Source organism: Panthera pardus, unplaced genomic scaffold (genome assembly GCF_024362965.1).
Source record: "Panthera pardus isolate Hobbes unplaced genomic scaffold, ASM2436296v1 HiC_scaffold_13, whole genome shotgun sequence".
NCBI lineage: Eukaryota > Metazoa > Chordata > Mammalia > Carnivora > Felidae > Panthera > Panthera pardus.
Window position 1 is genome coordinate 50078583 of NW_026526688.1, and position 16678 is coordinate 50095260.

General features: G+C 37.1%; 1 protein-coding gene and 1 non-coding gene across 3 annotated transcripts in view; one reads left to right on the forward strand and one right to left on the reverse strand.

Annotated features, from left to right (window-relative positions):
- FZD3 (frizzled class receptor 3) overlaps positions 1–16678 on the forward strand; it is a 105734-nt gene that overhangs the window by 64741 nt on the left and 24315 nt on the right. The window lies entirely within an intron of this gene.
- LOC128776716 (U6 spliceosomal RNA) lies at positions 6690–6796 on the reverse strand. The gene has a single exon (XR_008421895.1). It is a non-coding gene; the product is annotated as a U6 spliceosomal RNA (small nuclear RNA).

Consider the following 16678-nt stretch of genomic DNA (forward strand, 5'->3'; position numbering starts at 1 on the left):
CCCAGTATATGATCTATCTTGGAGAATGTTCCATGTGCACTCGAGAAGAAAGTATATTCTGTTGCTTTGGGATGCAGAGTTCTAAATATATCTGTCAAGTCCATCTGATCCAGTGTGTCATTCAGGGCCCTTGTTTCTTTATTGACTGTGTGTCTAGATGATCTATCCATTTCTGTAAGTGGGGTGTTAAAGTCCCCTGCAATGACCACATTCTTATCAATAAGGTTGCTTATGTTTATGAGTAATTGTTTTATATATCTGGGGGCTCGGGTATTTGGCGCATAGACATTTATAATAGTTAGCTCTTCCTGGTGGATAGACCCTGTGATTATTATATAATGCCCTTCTTCATCTCTTGTTACAGCCTTTAATTTAAAGTCTAGTTTGTCTGATATAAGTATGGCTACTCCAGCTTTCTTTTGGCTTCCAGTAGCATGATAAATAGTTCTCCATCCCCTCACTCTCAATCTAAAGGTGTCCTCAGATCTAAAATGAGTCTCTTGTAGACAGCAAATAGATGGGTCTTGTTTTTTTATCCATTCTGATACCCTATGTCTTTTGGTTGGTGCATTTAATCCATTTACATTCAGTGTTATTATAGAAAGATACGGGTTTAGAGTCATTGTGATGTCTGTATGTTTTATGCTTGTAGTGATGTCTCTGGTACTTTGTCTCACAGGATCCCCCTTAGGATCTCTTGTAGGGCTGGTTTCGTGGTGACAAATTCCTTCAGTTTTTGTTTGTTTGGGAAGACCTTTATCTCTCCTTCTATTCTAAATGACAGACTTGCTGGATAAAGGATTCTCGGCTGCATATTTTTTCTGTTTAGCACACTGTAGATATCGTGCCAAGCCTTTCTGGCCTGCCAAGTTTCAAAGGAGAGATCAGTCACGAGTCTTATAGGTCTCCCTTTATATGTGAGGGCACGTTTATCCCTTGCTGCTTTCAGAATTTTCTCTTTATCCTTGTATTTTGCCAGTTTCACTATGATATGTCGTGCAGAAGATCGATTCAAGTTACGTCTGAAGGGAGTTCTCTGTGCCTCTTGGATTTCAATGCCTTTTTCCTTCCCCAGTTCAGGGAAGTTCTCAGCTATAATTTGTTCAAGTACCCCTTCAGCACCCTTCCCTCTCTCTTCCTCCTCTGGGATACCAATTATGCGTATATTATTTTTTTTTAGTGTATCACTTAGTTCTCTAATTTTCCCCTCATACTCCTGGATTTTTTTATCTCTCTTTCTTTCAGCTTCCTCTTTCTCCATAACTTTATCTTCTAGTTCACCTATTCTCTCCTCTGCCTCTTCAAGCCGAGCCATCGTGGATTCCATTTTGTTTTGCAATTCGTTTAAAGCGTTTTTCAACTCCTCGTGACTGTTCCTTAGTCCCTCGATCTTTGTGGCAAGAGATTCTCTGCTGTCCTGTATACTGTTTTCAAGCCCAGCGATTAATTTTATGACTATTATTCTAAATTCACTTTCTGTTATATTATTTAAATCCTTTTTGATCAGTTCATTAGCTGTTGTTATTTCCTGGAGATTCTTCTGAGGGGAATTCTTCCGTTTGGTCATTTTGGAGAGTCCCTGGCGTGGTGAGGACCTGCAGTGCACTTCCCCTGTGCTGTGGTGTATAACTGGAGTTAGTGGGCGGGGCCGCAGTCCGACCCGATGTCTGCCCCCAGCCCACTGCTGGGGCCACAGTCAGACTGGTGTGTGCCTTCTCTTCCCCTCTCCTAGGGGCGGGATTCACTGTGGGGTGGCGTGTCCCGTCTGGGCTACTTGCACACTGCCAGGCTTGTGTTGCTGGGGATCTGGCGTATTAGCTGGGGTGGGTAGGCAAGGTGCACGGGGGCTGGAGGGGCAGGCTTAGCTCGCTTCTCCTTAGGTGATCCACTTCAGGAGGAGCCCTGTGGCAGCGGGAGGGAGTCAGATCCGCTGCCGGAGGTTTGGCTCCGCAGAAGCACAGAGTTGGGTGTTTGCGCAGAGCGGAGCGAGCAAGTTCTCTGGCAGGAACTGGTTCCCTTTGGGATTTTGGCTGGGGGATGGGCGGGGGAGATGGCGCTGGCGCCTTTGTTCCCCGCCAAGCTGAGCTCTGCCGTCCGGGGGCTCAGCAGCTCTCCCTCCCTTTGTCCTCCAGCCTTCCTGCTTTCCGAGCAGAGCTGTTAACTTATGACCTCCCAGACGCTAAGTCGCGCTTGCTGTCGGAACACAGTCTGTCCGGCCCCTCCGCTTTTGCCAGCCAGACTCGGGGGCTCTGCTTGGCGGGCGAGCCGCCCCTCCGCCCCGGCTCCCTCCCGCCAGTCCGTGGAGCGCGCACCGCCTCGCCGCCCTTCCTACCCTCTTCCGTGGGCCTCTAGTCTGCACTTGACTCCGGAGACTCCCTTCTGCTAATCCTCTGGTGGTTTTCTGGGTTCTTTAGGCAGGTGTAGGTGGAATCTAAGTGATCGGCAGGACGCGCTGTGAGCCCCGCGTCCTCCTACACCGCCATCTTCCGGAACCCCCTTTTTTTAACTTTTTAAAACTTACTCATTTTTTATATTTGGAGAGAGCATGTATATATGGGAGAGGGGACGAGAGAGAGTGAATCCCAAGCAGGCTCCACACTCAGCATGGAGCCTGATGTGGGGCTTGATCCCATGATCCTGGGATCATGACCTGAGCCAAAATCAAGCCACCCAGTCGTCCCAGGAATATAGTGTTTTAAAAGGACAGTTATAAATGAGACAGTAAAGTTTCTTGTTTGTCCATTCTAATTATACCAGGAACTGAGGTATTTGGTGGGTTTTTTCCTCAAAAAAAAAAAAAACATCTGTAAGCATTCAGCTCAATATAGGGCTGTTTTAAAATAAAAACTGAACATTGTATTCCTTTTCCTTTATTATTTTTTTTAATGTTTATTTTTGAGAGAGAGTGTGAGTGCGAGATGGGCAGAGTGAGAGGGAGACAGAATCCGAAGCAGGCTCCAGGCTCTGAGCTGTCAGCACAGAGCCCAAAGCAGGGTTCAAACTCATTAGCCTGGCTGTGAGATCATGACCTGAGCCAAAGTTGAAAGCTTAACCTACTGTGCCACCCAGGTGCCCCCCTTTTCCTTTATTTAAATATTTTTCTTTAGTGAGTTTTGCCTTTCTAGCTACTACAGATCCTGTTTTACATGCTAACTGCCTGAATTTTTTGTGTGTTTTACAGCTAGATAATAATACATTTTCTTTTCTCTTTTTCCTTGTGTATAAGGGAAAATTCCTTTCCTTACAGCAATAGGTTGGCCATTCTTTTGCAGAGTCTTGGCCCTCTGGCTCCAGCACTCTTTGCATACGGCACGTTCACAAAGGTATTTCTTGAGTCGCTTTGTTACTGTATTCTGAACATGGGCAGGTGCTGATTTGTCATCCCTGGAATTTTGGTTTTAACCAGAATCTTATAATACAAAATATTCCATGTTATATCCCTCTGTCCTTCAGTTCCTCACTGTATTGCCTTGCCTGATTGAAGATTTTGGTTGTTGCTGTTTTTACTGATTTGTTGTTGTTGACTTCACTGCTTTTTGTTTTTAGCACTTCTTCCCTTTAATTCAAGCATTTCTGTTATGTGGACAGTATTTCTAATTCATAAAAGGCAGTACAATGCAGTTTAAAACACTAAAGAAGTTAGAAGACATGGTTTCTCACTTAGGATATCTTTTTTCCTCCCTCCCCTTACCTGGATTGTCTTGTCCAGTCCCATGTTTTAGACTATATAGCCCAACTTCATTTCTGAGTTCCAGACATAAACACACACACACACACACACACACACACACACACACACACGACATTTCCTTTCAGAAATCTACAAGGCATTTGCAACTTAACATGTCTAAAACAGAACTCTTTGTTTTTCTCCTAGAACCTGCTTCCTGTGTCACATCCCCGGTTCTTCCCCCATTTAGTAAATTATGTTATGATTCATGAGTTGCTCTCACCCCAAATTAGGAGCCATTTTGAACCCTCTTTTTCTCACATACCTCATCACACCCAACCCATCAACTTCCGACCACCTTCACTTCTACCTTGGTCCACGCTATTTGATATTTCAACAGTGGCCTTCCAGTTCATCTTCTTCTATTCTTGTTCCTTTACAATTTGTTTACAATAAGTGACCAGGGTGAACTTTTTAAAACATAAATGAGGGGTGCCTGGGTGACTCAGTCAGTTTAAGTGTCTGACTTCGGCTCAGGTCATGATCTCACAGCTTGTGAGTTTGAGCCCTGCATCAGGCTCTGTGCCTAGAACCTGCTTCCAATTGTGTGCCTCCCTCCTTCTCTGCCCCTCCCCCACTCACACTCTGTCTCTCTCTCCTTCAAAAATAAATAAACATTAAAAAAATAAAACATAAATGAGATCATATTGTGCCTTCAAACAAAACCCTCAAATGACTTCCTGTTACTCTTAAGAAAAAAGTCATCATTTTCTTTATTGCCTGCAGGGCCATTTATAATGTGGTTCCTGCCTTCTCTGACCTACTGCCTACCTTTCTGCTTGCTTGCTCTGCTCTAGACACGCTGGTCTCCTTGTTATTGATCTTGAGAAACAACAGATTTGTTCTCTCAGGATTATTGTCATTGCTATTCCTACTGCTTGAAATACTCTCACTGCAGAGTATATTCCGAATCCCTGTTTAAATACTGTATTCTCGGAGATGCCTTTTCTCACTATTTTGATCTAAAATATGTGGCCCATGCACTTGCACCACCTCCAAAACTTTATCCCCTGCTCTGCTTTAGTTCTGAGTTTTTATTACCACCTGATATCACAGGATTTCTTTATTTCCTTGTTAATTGACAGCACTCCACCCTCACCCTGCCCCCACCTCTCCCTAGAATGTAAGCTCAGTGGAGCAGAGAATTTTCTGACTCATTTACTGTTAAATCTCTTGTACCAGGATATAGTAGGCACTCAGTACTTGAGTGACTGAAATAATTAGCTATATGACCTTGAGCAAATCAGTCTACCTCCCTACTTTGATTCCACACATATAAAACGAAGGAATTTGACTGGATAAGATCTCTGAAGAAGAGTATTTTAGACTGCAGATGACCAGTCATCTGGAATTGAAGGCAACCTCAAAGTCATTAAGTTAAAGCCTGCAATTTTTTAAAAATGGTTTTATCAAGGTCACATTGCTCAGGCCAGTGCTCTTTTCACATTACATAATAGCTCTGCTTCTGTACTCAAATCTGATTAGATCTCCCTCCATACCTTATTTACAGTTTTGACTAGTTTTAATTTTTAGGTTCTTGGCCTTCTTCCTATTTATTATGTGAGCCCTGTCTTTACATTTACAAATAATTGTTTTTCTTCAGTTATTCTTTTCTCACCATTCACTGAATATAAGCTGATATGATTTGAAGCATGCTTCTGAATGGTCTCATTCTTCCCCTTATCTTCCTCCACTTTTATAGGAACTTTCTCTTTTGTGAGTCAAAAGTATATAGTTATGGTTAAAATATATGTGTTAACTACTATGATAGATTTTTAAATCATGGAAAATAACTTTTGGAGCAAAATTAGACCTAATAAAAATTAGAGACTAGTCTCTAATTCCCCTAGAAAAATTTTCAAGAATAGTAGGATTACAGGGGTGCCTGGGTGTCTCAGTCAGTTAAGCATCCAACTCTTGATTTCGACTCAGGTCACGATCATACTAACCTTGAGATCAAGCCCCACCTTGGGCTGTGTGCTGACAATGCAAGCTTGCTTTGGATTCTCTCTCTCCTCTCTCTCTGGCGCTCCCCTGCTCACTCACTCACTCTCTCAAAATAAATTAAAAACAACAACAACATTAAAAACAAAAAGATTAGGGGCGCCTGGGTGGCTCAATCAGTTAAACATCTCATTTGGGTTCAGGTCACGATCTCACAGTTTGTGAACTTGAGCCCCACATTAGGGGCTGCACTGTCAATGCAGAGCCTGCTTGGGATTCTCTCTCTGCCTCCCTCTCTGCCTGTTCCCTGCTTGTGCTTGCTCTGTCTGTCTGTCTATCTCTCAAAATAAATACATAAAGTTAAAAAAAAAAGATTAATAGGGCTACAGGTTATTAGGATAAACCTTAGAATTTACCTAGTCTAATCCCTCAATTTTCACATGGGGAAATTTAACTGTATATAATAGCATTGGAAACACTGGAATAAACAAAGATAAATGGTTGTTTACTTCAGGACTTCTCAGAGCCTTTAATATATGAATATGCATGTGAATCTCCAAGGAGGAATTATAATAATATCCAATTGTATTTTACCACAGAATATCTTACTATGGATTATCTTTTAGTATCTTCTGGGACAGTAGTACCCATGTACCACATGTTTGAACATTTATTAGATGTCAAGTGCAGTTCTAAGTACTTTACATGTTTCAACTCATTTTACATACTGTCTGTATTCGTTTGTTCTTATTATTATGTGAAGATCTGTGTTCAAGAAATAATGTGCCATAGTAGAGAATATAAGGAAGTCACAAGATGTGTGTGTGTGTGTAAATGCTGAATATAAGTCCTGGGCATTGATTCATTTACAGCTCATCATCAAGTGTTCTATTTAGGTGATCATTGGTCTCTTTATATAACTTACTTTAGATACTTATGATATTCACTATACACTTTATTAAATACGAATATAACTTGGTATTTTTTTTTTATTTTTTTATTTTTTAATATATGAAAAAATATGGAACGCTTCATGAATTTGCGTGTCATCCTTGCGCAGGGGCCATGCTAATCTTCTCTGTATCGTTCCAATTTTAGTATATGTGCTGCCGAAGCGAGCACAACTTGGTATTTTCTTAGAGCAATTCATTTGTAGAACATTTACTGGTATCTACCATAATCTAGATTTACACTGTATCTCATGAGCTTTTAACATTCCATTAATACGAGAGAAATTCTCGTGGTTAATATGTTTTGTAAATGTTGATTATATACATATGGTTTTCTCCACTTAAAAAAATTCCAGAATATTAGGAAAATATTATTGTAAAACATGCTAGGAAGAAAAACACACCTCCCCATCAGTATAACCAGTATTTGCATTTTTCTTTATATTTTTCTAACATTTAAAAAAATAATGTTTATTTATTGAGAGAGAGAGAGAGCAGAGAGAAAGACGCAGAATTCAAAGCAGGCTCCAGGTTCTGAGCTGTCAGAGGCACCTGGGTGGCTCAGTCGGTTAAGCCTCTGACTCTACCATTTTTTTAAAGATTTTATTTTTAATCTCTACACCCAATGTGAGGCTTGAACTTACAACCCTGAGATCAAGAGTCACATGCTCTACTGACTGAGCCAAGCTGGCACCCCTTTCTAACATTTTGGTAGCTACTGTAGAAATATATACTCTGTTGCCTCCAGCCAGTGAATCACACTTTTTGCTCTTGTCTACGTAGTTCTTTTCCTTGAATCGGGCTGGCTTTGTGACTTGTTTTTGATTAGTGGAATGCAGCAAAAGTGATTCTGTGTGACCTTGAGGCTAAGTCATAAGAAGCCTTGCCATTTTTTCCAGGTTTTCTTGAAATGCTTCCTGTGAGAGGAACGAACCTCTAGTAAGAAGTCAGCCTGCTCTGAAACCACAAAATGTGTGGAACTCCAAACTAGTCATAAGCTTATATGGTGAGGCTGCATGAAGGGAGGAAGAGGAGAGCAGGGAAAGGTCCCAGCCAGCCTCCCACCTTTCCCAGCAATCCTAACTGATATTCTACATGTTTGAGTGAAGAAACCATCTTATATGTATATCCATCTCAGTATTACGTTCAGATAGATGATGCAGTTAAATGACAAATGGGGCTGGAATTAACTGCAACTATGCAAGAACCCAAGTGAGAGTCACCCAACTGAGCCCAGTCAACTCACAGAACTGTCAGAGATAATAAGTACCTGTTTTAAGCTATTAAGTTTTGGTGTCTACACAAGAGTAGATAGCTAGAACAGTGCATAGTGATATGTAACAAAACACTAAAAAGTCATATTCGATATGTATGTAATATGTTACAGATATTATATGTAATTTTTAAATATAAATGGGAGGCCTGGGTGGCCCAGTGGTTGAGCATCCAACTCTTGATTTCAGCTCATGTCCTGATCCCACAGGTTGTGAGTTTGAGTCCCATGTTGGGGCTGTTCACTGACAGCACAGAGCCTGCTTGGGATTCTCCCTCTCTCTCTGCCCCTCCTTCGCTTGCACACTCTCTCTCAAAAAAAATATATATATAATATAAATATCATATTTGACACATTAGTCTACACCTGGTAGTGTACTAGAGGTTGCTCACACAGGCTCACAAGAGGCAGTTGTGTGCCTTTCTTCATGACTCCATAGTAAGTGAGTAGCTTGAAAGTGGCATGGTTGGTGTATTTACACTACAGACTTTGTAGATGCTACAAAACAGAGCTTACCTCCATCCAGAAAGCCAGTTGTTAAACATAAGCATACCACTGTATCTTCCTTTTTTCACTTTACTTACGTTATCATTGTTGAATGGCTACTTATTTGGTTATTTTTTCTAGATACCTAACTAGAATGTATCTTTATTTAAACAATTTCCTATTATTGGTCTACTGTTCCTTTAGCGTGTATTTCTTGAAACAGAATTTGTCACTTAAAAGGTATACACATTACAATTTTTAGTAAGTACTGTGAGATTGTCTATCAGAAATATTATACTCATTTATATACTGCTCTTCCATGGAGATATTTCCTCATACCACACCCAACTCTTAGTTTTATATTTGGAATGCTCAGACTTAAAAAAATGAAGTTCTCTACTTTTATTCTTAAAAAATGTTTAATAGAGGGGCGCCTGGGTGGCTCAGTCGGTTAAGCGGCCGACTTCGGCTCAGGTCACGATCTCACGGTCCGTGAGTTCGAGCCCCGCGTCGGGCTCTGTGCTGACAGCTCAGAGCCTGGAGCCTGTTTCAGATTCTGTGTCTCCCCCTCTCTCTGCCCCTCCCCTGTTCATGCTCTGTCTCTCTCTGTCTCAAAAATAAATAAACGTTAAAAAAAAATTAAAAATGTTTAATAGATATTCACACAGTTAAAAACCCAAAAGTTATATGAGTATATGGGAAAAAAAATCTCCCATTTATGCCTGTGTCTCCCAGCTACCCAGTGCCCTTCCCAAGGTAACTTGAATATTACAATGAATTTTTATATCCTTTCAGAGACGCTTATGCATGTACAAGCAGGTATATTCCTTTTTCTTTGTTCACTCAAATGGTAGGTACTATTCACATTTAACTATATATCTTGGAGACTAATACCTGAAGAGAAAAGGCTTCCTCAATATTTTTTATGACCTCATAATATGCCATTCACTGGATAAACACATTGTTTCTAATATTTTACTATTGCAAACAGTTTTTATATATCATTTCACATAAATGTGAATAAATCTGTACATAAATTTTTAAAAGAATTGCTTGATCAAGAGTATAATTTTTTAGATACAGTTGACATATGATATTATATTAGCTTCATAAAGTATATAATTTTGGTAAATATTACCAAATTGTCTTTTATAGAGGTGGTATGGATTTATATTCCTATCTCCAATATATGAGAGTATATTTCTCCACACATTTGCAAATGCAACATACTATCAGACTTGGATCTTAACCTATCTGATAGATTAAAAATGTAGAATTGTCATGTAATTTTAATTTTTTTAAACTGTGAGCCTAAGCTCGTATATTTGTATTTCATTTTTTATAAACTATCCATATCTTTTGCTAATTTTCCTTAAGTAGTAGACTTTTATCTATTTATAAAACTTATTTATTAATAAAATTAGTCCCCTTATCTGCCATACATTTGTAACAATTTTATACCAGCTTTTTTATTGTCTTTTGGCTTTATGGAAGTTATAGCCATGCAGAAATGTTGGGGTTTTATGAAGTCAGATTTATCTGTCTCCACTTTTATGGCTTGTAGATTTTGTGTTATAACTAGAAAGTCATTCTCCATCCTGAGAATTTAAAAGCTTTCATCTTGAACTTTGTGGTTTCTTTTTGGTTGTTTACTTTTTTTTTACATTTGAATTTTGATCTACTAGGAATTTATCCTGGTATGAGATATGGTGTGGCTTCAGTGCTATTTTTTTCCAAATACCTAACTAGAATCCACTTACTGAATAATTCATCTTTTCCAGATGACTTGAAATATCACATGTAATAAATAGTAAAACTATGCTTCCAGTATACACAATTATATTATAGCTCAATTCTACTTATTTCTTATTTATTTATTTATTTTTAATGTTTATTTTTTGAGAGAGAGAATGCAAGTGGGGTAGGGGCAGAGAGAGGGAGACACAGAATCTGAAGCAGGCACCAGGCTCTGAGCTGTCAGCACAGAGCCTGATGTGGGGCTCGAACCCACAAATTGCTAGATCATGACCTGAGCTAAAGTCAGATGCTTAACTAACTGAGCCACTCAGGGGCCCCTACATATTTCTTTTCTCTTTCAGTTTAGACTTGTGTGTTCTTCTATATGAACTTTAGAATCATCCTGTTTAATTCCCAGGTAACTCTGTTGGTATTTTTATTAGACTTGTGTTAAATTTAATGGCGAAATCAAGGAGAATTTGCATTTTTATAATAGTATTTTATAATAGTGATTTTTTAATATTTTAAATATATAAAATATATATTTTAATATTTTAAATATATTTTAAATATATTAATTATTAATATTATATATTAATATATATATTTAATTATATATATTTAATATATATAATATATATATTATATATTTATATATATTTATATATATTAAATATATATAATATATATAATTAATAATATATTAATTAAATATAAATATATTAAATATTTTAAATATATTTTAAATATATAAAATATAAAATATTATAATATTTTATAATAGTGATTGTTTCTAGCAAAGAACATGTTTTAAGAGGAGTATATTTTAAAGTTCTTCCAATATATCACTCATTTTTCTTATTAAATATATTCCTTCCTAGTTGTTTAGCTTTTTTTTTTTTTTAAACTGTGTTTGTACTTGTTTGCTAAGGCTGCCATAACAGTATACTATAGACTAGGCAGTTTAAACAACAAAAGTTTATTTTCTCACAGTTCTGGAGGCTGGAAGTCCAAGATCAAGGTATCAGCAGGGTTGGTTTCCTCTGAGAACTCTCTCTTTGTTTTGTGGATGATCACCCTCTTACCATTTCCTCACATGGCCTTTTCTAGTAGTCTTTTTTTTTTTTTTTTTTTTTTTAATATGGTCTTTTCTCACATGGTGCATCCTTGGTGTGTAGGTGTCCAAATTTCTTCTTGTGAGGACACCAGTCAGATTTGTTTAGGACCCACCCATATGACCTCATGTAACCTTAATTATCTTTTTAAAGGCTCTATCTCCAAATGAGTCATCTTATGAGGTACTGAGAGTTAAGACTTCAACATATGAATTTTAGGGCCTTTTTTTTTGCCTACTAACTGATTGTTATGTATGTATATATGAAAGTGATTTCTGTATTTTACCTTGTACCTTGCCACCTTATGATTTGTAATAATTTTTACCTTTCTCTTAGTTTTTCCAGGTATAAAATTATATTACTTATAAATAATAATTTTATCTCCTTTATAGTTTCTATACTCACAATTTGTTTCTTTGGTTGCAATCTGTTAGAACTGTTGAAACAAGGCTAAGAGTGGTGGTATAGTACATATTCTTCTTGTATTCCTGACGTTAATGAGAATATTTAGTGGCTTCTGGCATTCCCATTAAGCATGATACTTTTAGATTGAGATAGAGTTATTAAAAAAATTTTTTTAACGTTTATTTTATTTTTGAGAGACAAAGAGCAGGAGCAGGATAGGGTCAGAAAGAAAAGGAGACACAGAATCCGAAGCAGGCTCCAGGCTCTGAGCTGTCAGCACAGAGCCCTACGTGGGGCTCAAACTCACAAACTGTGAGATCATGACCTGAGCTGAAGTTGGGTGCTTAACCGACTGAGCCACCCAGGCGCCTCAAGATAGTTATTTTGTTACTTTAAGAACTTATTCATCATCTCCATATTTTATTATAACTTTTTAAAAAACAAAAATGGATGTTCAATTTATCAAATGCCTTTGGCGTACACGAAAATGATTATGTATATTTTTCCTTTGATCCAGTGTGTTGAATTTATAAATTGGTTTCCTATTGAACCATCATTGTATTTTTGTACTTTGTATTTTGGTGATGGCATATTCTTTGAATTTGCTGTTGGATTCTGTTTGCATAAAAATTCATAAATGATACATATAGTTTTATTGTTTTATAGAGTCTGTTGAGTTAGGTACAACTTTATGCTTGCTTGTGGAATCAGTTAATATTTTACTATCATCTGTTTCAATTAATTTTCAAGTTTATTTGAATGGAATTGAGCAAAGTAATCTCTTAAAGCTATTTTAGTTTTGTTCTCTTTTTCTTAATGTTTATTTTGAGAGAGAGAGCATGTGCAAGCAGGGGAGAGGCAGAGAGGAAGAGAGAGAATTCCAAGAGAATCCCTCCCCCCAACACAGGTCTCAATCTCGCAAATTACACGAGCTCATGACCTGAGCCAAAAGCAAGAGGTTGATGCCTAACTGACTGAGCCACCCAGGTGCCGCATTTTTGTTCTTAATTGTAGCTGTGTGAATGCAGGCATGTGCATGTGTATTTGCTGTTTTCTTCCCTTTGTTTGTTTCTTCTATTTTTATTAGTTTCTGTTCCTTAGTTTGCTTTATTGATAGATAATATAGTTAACATTCCTAGTTAGTCATTGATCTATTAAGGTGAATACAGTTCTTGTTCTGCAGAAATTTTAAGTTTTTAGTAATCAAAACTGTCAGTCTTTTCCTCTTATGGCTTCTTTCATGTTACTTTTTAATTTTTTTTTTATTTTTTTAAATATTTATTTTGAGAGAGAGCACGTGAGCAGGGGGAAGGGCAGAGAGAGAGAGAAGAAAGAGTCTGAAGCAGGCATGGAGTCTGTCGTGGCTGCAATCTCACAAATTGTAAGATCATGGCCTGAGCCAAAATCAAGAGTAGGTCGCTTAACTGACTGAGCCACCAGGTGCCCCTTAGTGTTACTGTTTTTAAAATGGCCTTCTGCACCATCATTATAAAAATGTTCTTCATTCTGTTCATACTTTTATGATTTGTTGTAATCCGTCTAGAATTTCCTTTTCTTATATGAAGTGACATCTAAATTATTTTGTTTCCAGATGGATTGCCAACCATCCCAAAATTATTTATTAAACAATATATGATCTTTTCCCCCATTTATTTGAAATACTTTTATTATATACTAAACTTTCAACATTCTATGAAAAATCCTATTGCTCTTTTTGGATTGTACCAAGTTTATAGGATTAATTTGGGGGATAATTGAATTGATATCTTTAAAATATTGCGTGTTTGCATGTAGAAACGTGAACTCTTTTTCTCTGTGTCCTTTGATAGAGTTTTATCATTTTCTTTGTATTTCTTGCTAGGTTTATTTCTAGATATTTTTTTAGTTTTTGTTTGCATTATAAATGAAATTGTTTTCATTATGTTTCTTCTCTGGTTATTGATGGTATATAAGAAAACATTTGATTTTTGTATGATCTTGCCTAACTTAGTTACTGAACCCTTTGATTCTCTTGGATTTTCTGGATAGTCTTTTGTCTCCTTGTTCCCAATATTTACAGTGTTTTTTTGTGTGTGTGTTGCTTCTGGCACGGCATCTTATTGAACTGACAAGAACTTCTGGAATGGTAGCCTTATTCTTTATAGTACCAAAGGACAAAACTAGGACAGGTGGCCAGAATAGCTGGAAGAGGGGGTGCCTGGGTGGCTCATTCGGTTAAGCGTCTGACTTCGACTCAGGGCATGATCTTGTGGTTTGTGAGTTCAAGCCCCATGTCGAGCTCTGTGCTGACCGCTCAGAGCCTAGAGCCTGTTTCCGATTCTGTGTCTCCCTCTCTCTGTGCCCCTCCCCTGTTCATGCTCTGTCAATAATAAATAAACGTTAAAAAGAATTAAGAAAAAAAAAGAATAGCTAGAATAGCTAGAATAGCTTGTATTTTATCATCAATACCACTGTCTAATTATATTCATACAGTAACTAGGTTGAAAGCAAATTAATTTGTTAGGTAAAGAATAAGACTAGATGACTTCTAAGTCTTAATGATAGTTGAGAGTATAAAGAGAGAATTGAGGAGTGACTTTAAGAACTCTTGTATAGAGGGTAGTGGGGGAGCAAAGGGTAGAAGAACAGGAGTAGGAAGTCAAGAAGAAAGTAATGAAAGTGAGAATGTAATGCCTTATTAGGAGAATAATCATGACTATACAGTGTCCTAGAAGCCAGGGGAGATAAAAGTTTTGTAAAATGTGAGATAGTCATCAATAACTGATGCTACATAGAAGTATTAAGAAAAAGTGAAACAGGGATGTCTGGCTGGCTCAGTTGGTAGACCATGCAACTGATCTTGATCTTGGGGTTGTGAGTTCAAGCGCCACATTGGGTATAGAGATTACTTAAAAATAAAATCTTAAACAACAACAAGCCGTTGTATTTTTTAATGAGGAGGTTATTTGTGATCTGCTTTAGCATCTCCATCTGCTTCTTAATTATAGTTCTTAACTATTCAGTAGTTTCTTTAATTTGTATTTTCATTTAGATTATCAGCTTGATGGAAACATTAATCAAACCTTACATCTGTTTTATAAGTCTCATGGGACTTTGAAAAGAATTATTCTTAGAGTGGTGGATGATCTATAAATATTTGCTGTTTGATTTTTTAGGTAAATCCTAAAGGAATCACACCTTAGTTCTAAGTTACAATTGTAATATAAGTGCTATGTTTTGAGCTTACCAGGCTACTATAATAAACATAAACATAAAATCTAAACATAAACATAAAATCACAGTTACAGATAAAACATAACAAAATTTCTAAATGAAATCAATATAAAAGACAAAATAAACTGATTTATATAATAGAAATGCAAACTGATGACCAGTGATTAAAAACATGGGCCTACTCAACTTCAGGTATGAAGAGGTGATTTGGTGTTCAGTTTCTGGGGAGTATTGAAAAGTATAAGTATCACATGGAAGTCAGAGGACCAGAACTAGGCTCACTGGTTAAAAATAAGAATTGATGCACCAGTTGGTTAAGTGGACAGCTCTTCATTTCAGCTCAGGTCATGATCTCACGGTTCATGAGATCAAGCCCTATGTTGGGTTCTGCACTGACAATGCAGAGCCTACTTGGGACTCTCTCCCTTTCTCTCTCTGCCTCTTCCCTGCTCACACTGCCTCTCTCTCTTCCTCAAAATAAATAAATAAACATAAAAAAAAAAAAAAAAAAGGAATTGGAAATGGGGCTTCCCTGCTCCTGAAATGAAGTTTGTATAGTGATACCACCTGTCCCCTGAAGCTGTAGTTAATATAAAAATATTATCTATAGATGTGGGAGAGCGCCAGCACAGCCTTAAGACATTCAATATTTAAGCCAAACTGTAATGACTCCATACCTGAATCTCCAGTAACCAATAATACACAACCTGGTTTTTGATGAGGTCCCTGTGGGCACTGGTGAAGACAAACCAAAAGCCATAAGACAGGGTGAGATGAGGGAGAGAAGAAGGGAGAGAGAGAGAAAATTCTTACTCAAGATCTGCAAACTAAAATCCCAAAGTACAATTTTAAAAAAAAGGCCAAACCTAGAAAGCATATAACAAAATCAACAATCAGAAGATGGATTTGCTACCAGATGAAATGAAAGTAGTAAGATAATTTTTTAAAGACTTAAGAATAAGAATGTTTAGGATTCTCCAAAAGATAAACAATATAAACCATTTAAAAGAATAAGAAATTATGATAAGTCAGCAGAAATGAAATAATAATAGACAAATAAGAACCAATTTTAAGACATCTTAGAATTGAATTTATGAAAATTAAATCAGTAGATAGAATGAACCCTAACATAAGACATGGTTGAAGAGGGAATTAGGGAAGAAGAAAGTTATTCTCAAGAGTTCACCCAGAATACAGAATATAGAGAGACATGCAATAGTAAAAAATTATGTAATGTAGTTAAGAACATGAAAAATAAGGATTGAGGAATTTCAGTATACATCTAATGGGAGTTCTAGAAGAAGAGGCCATAAGAATGGCTAAGAAGCAGTAACCAAAGACCTAATGTCTGAAAATTCTCCAGAAATGAAAACTTGGGTCCTTACATTAAAAGTACATTCTGCATACTAAGTAGAAGAAATAAAAATCACAATGAGAAACATTCAGTGCAACTACAAAGTGAAAAAGTTAAAGAAAAACTTAAAAGCTGCCAGAGAGAGGAAATAAATCTCTAAAACATTATCAGTTAACCTTCTCAACAGAAACAATAGAAACTAGAAGACAATGAACTAATGTTTTTAAAATGCTAAGAGAAACTTTACCCATCTATACCACCATTCAAGATTGAGGGCAAAATAAAGACATTTCAGGCAAAGACTAAAATAATTTATCGCTGGCATACCCTATCTGTAAGAATTTCTAAACGTCATCCTTTAGCAAGAAGAAAAGGGAATCCAAAGGTAGGCATAGGGTGTACTTTTTGACAAAAAAGACTATTGTCTTTAGTATAACTAAAGATAATAAAAATAATTATTTTTGTAAAGGT